Genomic DNA, 8073 nt, shown 5'->3' with positions numbered 1-8073 from the left:
CTCTATATCTCCCTCTATCAATTTATCTATCTATATACAAACATACATACATATCTACCTCTTATTTCTCTCTCTTTGTATATATATATTTCTATTTCTCTATCTCTCTATCTATCTCGTCTATCTATCAAGAGAGATAAAGATATAGAAAGATAGATGTAGGTAGGTAGGTTAATATACAGATAGAGATATAGATATATAAAAGATAAAACTCAGTAAAAAGTGCATGGTTTACAACAAAAAAGACAAAAATAAAGAAATTATAAAATATATAACGAAATCTTTACTAATAATAAATCTGAAAGTCTCTCTGTCTGTCAGGATCTCCGTGACGCGCATAGCGCCTAGACCGTTCGGCCGATTTTCATGAAATGTGGCACAAAGTTAGTTTGTAGCATGGGGGTGTGCACCTCGAAGCGATTTTTCAAAAAATTCGATGCGGTTCTTTTTCTATTCCAATTTTAAGAACAAAAATATCATAAGATGGACGAGTAAATTACGAAATTATCATAACGTGGAACCGTAACATGAGTACAAGCCAATTGGCGATAAAATTTACCATACATTATTTGTAAATATACAGGCGAACCAAAAGACCTTTTAATTTTTCTATTACGGGCAAAGCCGTGCGGGTACCACTAGTACATAAATAAATAAGCATATAAAACTATCTGCATTACAAATAAGTAAGAAAATTAAAATATCTCAAAGAAACTTCAAATTTCTTTTTAAATCAAAAGAAATTTTGCCATTGTTCATTCACTGGGTTTTCGCAATTTTTCGTACAGTGACTGAACACCCCTTTACCTGAAAATCTACGCATTCTGCATTGACTGAAACAATTTAAATCCATAGCCTAAATATGTATACTTAATTTTTCTTTCGTAAAGTTAAAAAATAAAATTTATCAATGAAAATAATATTTATCAAAATAATTGCTTCCACGAAACCAGCCTTATTATTTTGAAAGAAAAAAAGAACGATTCACGGGAGTAAAACTTTCAAAGTTTTTTCAGGAAAAAAATACGTATCCAAAGTAACCAATCAGGTGTCAGATAACTTAGAATATCAATAAAGAACACTTTTGTAGTGAATTTATTTAGAAAAAAAATTTTGGAAGCTTATTTTTTTTTTAAAAATGACGCGCTGTTCATTCACTGGGTGGTATTCACTCACTGGTCGGTCTACCCTATGTACATTTGTACAAAAATAGTATTAGAATTCTTTATTTAGCATTTACTACTTTTTAAAAGCAATTCTTTTAAGGATATTTTCTGAGGTTTTTTTTTAATTTCTTTAACAGAGTAGAAACTATACATATATCTAAGAACAAGGGAACTCACTATTGGTCAAAATAGAGGATGGTTGTTTCGATAAATGTGAGATAAAATCAATTTCAGTATAAACAGCTGTCTAAAACACACATTATTAGACATTTTTCTAACATGTGGCATTCAAGTTATTTTGTATTTAAAACTGCGAAGAATATAAGACTATGTTTTTAATAAAAATATTTTCTGGACACTATTATTTATTTATTTTTCTTTTGTTTATTTATTCAAGTCTATTGCATATAATTAGCTACTTGCAAACAATCGCCTAATCTGGCGTAAGTCATTAAAAATGCTGGGTTTTTTTTTTCGATATACTACATCTATCTTCTTATGTATTGACTGATTCTCAGTTGATTGGTACAAACAAGTTTTGAGAAAATCTTTTTTCACTACCAGGAAAACACAATTTACTACTATTAAATAACTGAAAAATAATTACAAACAATTAAAATTTGAAATAATCGACTAGCGTAGCAAATATATTTGATTTTGTTTTTTATTATTCGACTGTCCCCTATGACACACTTTCTAAGTTGTTTTGAATGCAATTTCGTTTTCAAATAAAAATCTAATGTTTATATTATGTTTTTTGATAGTTTCAAAAATGTGATGTTATCGATGATCAATCCTGTATATTTTACCTTTTAGATTGGCAAAATGTCTCTAAAGGTCTTAGTATTGTTATATAGTTTCACAATGGCATATTTTTTTGATAGAGAAACATGACAATCTTTTAACAGAAAGATTGTCATGTTATTTATGAGGTCCAAAAAGCTACCATCAAGTGAGGAAATGAAGTGAGTGTGAATTCTACTTTATGTGACTTTGCCAAGATATGCAAGAAGACAAAGTTTGTGATCTGGGAAAACTTAACACCATGTTTCAAAGCCTAAAGTTGTAGTTTTTTTTTTTTAGATTTCAGAAGGATGGTCAAGTTCTAACAACAAGGGTGTCAACGCATAAATAAATAAAACAACTAAGTAAATAAACCAATTTGAATGAACCCCAAACCCCAACGTGACCCAAAAGCTATACAATTAACACTCAATCGGAAATGTTCCACAAAAAAATAATTTTACACTAGTTGAAGAACCAAGAACAGCAATAGTACAGTGCAATTAGACATGAACCTCAACATCCAAAGTAAAAGTTTTCCGTCAACTCCAAATTGTTGTATACTGTCCACATAATGTTTGGTAAAAAGTTACACCGTTTTCAGCGTCGGGTTTTGGGGGGAGGGGGGGAGAAGTTGGTAAATTAGTAATTTTTATCAGTTTTTCCGAAATATTTAGAAAACTATGGTGTTTAGCGCGAAAAGTGCAATATAAAAAATAATCTACACTAAATTACGAACAAAATGGTCCTAAACATTATTTTGTTAAGTGAACGGTTCCAGAGTTACGGCGGGTGTAAAAGTAGAAAATTTTCGCATTTTTAAGATTTTTTGGAAAATGCAATTCTAACTACTACGTAAACAGAAAAAACTAAACAATTTTATTAAAAAGTAATATTGTACAATCGTATTCTAGTCTAAAAGAAACTAAGAGGCACCACATGGGGTTAGAAACTTAGAAATACTGGGAACGAGAACCGGTTTTCTGCAATTTGCGTGAACTGTGATAAAGCACTTGAAGTTAGACTACTAGCTTCAAAAAAGATTGAGAACAAAACATTCAGGGATACACTTGAAAAGAAAGTTAGCTGTTCAGTCTCTAGCCTCTATTACCAAGTCTATGATAATTAACAACACCATTGTATGTGTGAACCCTAATACCAGGGGTGTTTGTGATCCGAAATTTCTGATATTTCCAAAACTTTTGGGTTGACAACACATTCTAAAACTGAAAAATTATTTAAAAAAAAAAACTTAAAAAATAATTTTCATCAATGATTTAAATGATTTTTGTATGCATATTTGAAGAGTTTTTACTGGAGAGGGAGAAGGGTCGAGCTTCCTCACAGTTTCAGAAAATTTCATACTGCCTTCAAAAAATTTTACTTGAATCCACGCGCACTCCTGCCTAATACTCTTTCACATCGGATGGTGTGCACTGTAAGAAAATATGAGAGACTTTAAGAAATACTGTCGAACCCGCTTAAGTGAATAGCCATTTTGCCACGAAAAAATATTCTAATAAGAGGGATATTCCAAAAACCGAGATAAAAAAAATTACATTGGTTTGGTGCATTGAAAATGTATTACATTAAGCGGGATATTCTTTTAACCGATATTCTAATAAGCGGGCTCGACTGTATTTTAATTCGAATTACGTGCATATCCTCCACCCTTGTTCGACAAATCTGGCTTGATAAGGAAGGGGAGCAAATCAATGGTGTTTGTTTTGGTTCCAGATTCAAATGAATCATCGGTCACCAATTATTTAGAAAAAGCGTCCTATATCATTGATGAAGATCCCCTTCTTCATCGTGTTTTCTGATGTTTCCCAGCTACCTTCAGACAGATTTGAGAGCAATACATAAATTACGTAATGGCTCATTATAGGCCAGTGACTTGTTTTTGATGAATACGAGCAAGGAACCACAAAAGATGAAGAACAATTATGTAGATCACGTTCTACGACTAACATTGAAGTCAAAGTTGAAGACTCAATCGATGTAACTATCAACCAAAGCGAATTTCTAGCTAACACTAAGAACAAAATGGGCGTAATTTCTCTCCTGACAATGTACTTGCAAAGAGGCGGTTGCGCAGTTCATCAAGCATTGGGTGAACGATGACTTATTTATAGTTTTAACAGCGATCGATAAAGCTAAGAATGGAGTTGAAGCTTGTGTGATCGGTGATGACATGGACTTACTAGTGTTATTGAATGTTCACACACCATCAGAAAACAAATTGAAAATGGTGGTACCAAAGAAAGGCAATCAGCAGGAGAAGATGTGCACTGTTTCGGACATTCAGCGAAGCATTGGAGATATGAAGGGTGTACTCTTTGCAATATACCCCTTCACAGGATGTGACATAGTACCATCTTTCTACAAGAAGGGAAACATTTCACCATATAGGAAAGTGTAAGCCAACAACGCTCTTCGTTCGAAGCTTCTAAGTCTTAACCGATTCCAAAGCTGACCCCAGTGCGGTGGCTGACGCAGGAAAGTATTTCTTTCTTGCGATGTTTGGAGCAAAGAATACTGAAGATCTAGATAGCTGTCGCTACCAGTGTTACTTGCAGGCTATTGCAAAGCAGCCCATACATTCATTGTTCAAGTTGGCTTACCCTCACTTCAACAGCTACCAGGCAGCATTCATATAGAACCTATCATCAGGTTCACCAGCGGCTGGATGAGGAAAAGAATTTACCTCCAGTGGGAATGGAAGAAGATTGGTGAATACCTGAGACCAATTACAACAATGCCTTCTGCAACTCCCTACGAATTACTTTCCCTCATAAGCGCGTTTAAAAAGCCGAATGCGTCCATAACTGCGAGTGCCGAAGTAGTGGTCTAAACTGCTCAAGCATGTGCAGTAATTGCTCAGGTCTAGGAAGTAATAATAGGGGCACTAATATCATAGACGAAGATCTAGAAGAGGACGGTGGTATGCTTGAAGATGACTGAATCCTGGTGAATACTTTACATTACAATATGTCACATTCAACGTTCTACATTTTTATTAAACATTAGTATTGAACTCGTTTACGAATGTCAAAAAGTTTGATAAAATATGGTTATAATATACAGGCAAATATGCCTATTTTCTGAAGAAAAAACTTCAAAAGCTGCACTTATAATAAAAATGTTATTATTAAAAATGATATAACTATAAATCATAATTGTTATGAATCTTTATAATTTAAAATCATCTATGTTTAAAATATATTTATTCTTATTGCGGCATTGTCTAGAGAAAGTTTGGGTTTCTCCGTGCCGCAGATTTATATAACCACGGTCCATGAATGCTTCTTTTCCCTTAAAAGTAGAGCCCCTTGAGTAGGTGGTGAGGTTGTCATTCCTTCAAGGGCTAATCACAAACATGCCACCGGCCCCATAAATCGCAATTTGCTTTTACAAAACACTCCTCATACAAAAAATTAGTTTCCTGAGTGATAATGAATTTTTTTTCCGAAAAATCTAAAAAATACGAAAAATTTCTATTTTTCACCTATTGTAACTCTGCAACCGGTCACTTTACAAAATAATGTTTAGGACCATTTTGTTCGTATTTTAGTGTAGATTATTTTGTATATTTCACTTTTCACGCTAAACACCATAGTTTTCTAAATATTGAGGAAAAACTGATAAAAACTACTAATTTACCAACTGCTTCCCCCCCTCCCCCCAAATCCCGACGCTGAAAACGGTGTAACTTTTTACCAAACAATATGTGGACAGTATAGAACAATTTGGAGTTGACGGGAAACTTTTACTTTGGATGTTGAGGTTAGGCCTTTTTTCGGTCTATTTGCACCGTACTACAAGGCAAACATTAGGGTAGACCGGGGCAAGTTTACGCACTGGGTACGTTTACGCAGAGACCTTTTTCAAAAACGAGTTATAAATGGAGAGCCAATCGTCATACCAGATTCATGCTGCCTCCTCGCAAATATTCTCTCAAGTTTTTAAGTATCAGTCGAACTTCGGTTTAGCATGCGGATAGGAAAATCTGTTTTCTACCAAGCCGAGTAAATTTTGTGTTGAACATTTTGAAGTTTATTATGAATAAATAATACTTTGTTAAAAACAAATAAATATGTAAAAAGGAGCAGAATTTTATCCTTTTTTGAATTGAATACCTCCATTTGTGTGGACAGAAAAGTTATTAAATATTGTTTCACGGTAAAAATAAATTCAAAATTGCCCACAGGGTACGTTCACGCATTTTCTTCGGGGCACATTTACGCACGTTCTTACTGTATCTTACTACTCTGTCTTACTTCTAAACTCGATTTGGACGCTTTTTTTGCCCTGTACTGTCTCAAACCTTTGGTATTTTCTGGTTACTTAGTTTTGAAAACCACCATCCATTTCTAATTATGTAACAGATTCGTATAATATAGCTTACAATCATATAGCGTTGTCTTCATGCCTGTTTAACTTTAACTTTAACTTTATACACTATTCAGCATGTAATACATTTTCTTTATTTTCGATATGATAAGACATTATGTTTAAAACACTAACAAAACCACGTTAAATGTCAAAATAAAGAAAAGACTTATCGATAATCCAAGTTTTTCTCTTAGTAGGCCTTCCACATCGTGACATATGGACTACCGCAACTGAGACCATTTGAAAAAAGTAGGACCAAAGCTTTTGAACCAGGAAAGGAAAACAAAAGAGGATGCTCACACTCCTAACTGATACTCCGAATAAAGAAGCCCTCAGACAAGAGCATTTAGAAGCTACAAAGAAATTAACAAAATGGGGCAGAACAAAACAAAAAGGAGAAACTACTTCAAAATTTACAAATTTCTATTGAAGCAGAAATAGAAAACATCAAGGAAAAAAAACTAGGAAACCAAAACCTGCGACAGGATAAAGTTAGTACACTCTGTAAAAAGGAAAGTAAGGAAGGATTCTGTTTCCGAAGTAGAGAATTACAAAGTATATTATAGTAGCCTATAAAATGTTATTTTTCAATCATTTGTGATTTTCTTATTTTCAAAGTGTTTTAAGAGAAATAAAACATTTAAATTTGGTTAAATATCTATTTCACTTACTCCTTGGTATCATTTTTATAATGTGCAGACGTGCCCAACTCGATGCGTAAACTTGCCCCGAACACGGGGAAAGTTTACGCAACCGACTTGGACTCAAAAAACATTTTTTTGCGCTTAAAAACACAAGCTGAGCAACAACTGAATATACAAATTTTGACTTCATTAACTGTTTTATAAAGCCACATCGTCTAAAATATCCTAGGTTCAAATATAAAAATGAGAAAATTCATTGAAAAAAAAAAATCCGCGTAAACATACCCCGGTCTACCCTATGCATTTGGATTATTCATGAAGTAGAAATGAACTTTTTATCCTAATTTCTCGTAAAGGTAAATATCAAGGGAAAACGCGAAAGGTGGTGTTGAAAATATATATATATGTAATATGAAAAATCCTTTGCTATGCCTTTTCCATATTAAGTTCTGTTCACTTATATGTCAGCGCGTATGAGTCACAGACATTATTTATTACACACTTAAATGCTTCTCATACCATATATGGCTATGTTCTGGGCTCAGATGAGATTCCCCTTAAAGTACCTACCAGACACTTTTTTTTTCTCTCCAGACTTAAGCCAGCCTCTGTCTGCGGTGCAAAGCCCAATAATATTTCGTTATTACAATTTGCTCCTCCTATACAGATCACGTGAGATCACATGATCAAGGGATAATTATCTGTAATCTTTTAATGATATTCCCTATATAAAAATCGTGGCACAACTAAACAAGTTAGTTAGTTCAGAGAAGTTCCCGCTGTTATAGTCTATGTAAAAATAAAGATGTGAGTTGTGAATGTAGCTCTGTCCTCTTCCTACGTGGTAGATTATCACGCCACAACATTGCAACTTGCGAAAATCAAGATTCGTAATAAGAACCGAGCGGCGGTTCTTACAAGCCGGTAGGATGATAAATGAGGGCAGAGCTGTAGCATTTTAAAATTTTTACAGCATTGAGTGATTTGCGTAAGATAATACCATGCTTCATCCGCAAGAGGATTTTTTGCTTCAAGACATCGAAACAGTATCTTTCGGAGTTAACCGCTAACAACAGCGAAACCAC

The sequence above is a fragment of the Uloborus diversus genome, chromosome 6 (genome assembly GCF_026930045.1).
Source record: "Uloborus diversus isolate 005 chromosome 6, Udiv.v.3.1, whole genome shotgun sequence".
Taxonomy (NCBI): Eukaryota; Metazoa; Arthropoda; class Arachnida; order Araneae; family Uloboridae; genus Uloborus; species Uloborus diversus.
Note: the sequence above shows the minus strand (reverse complement) of the source record.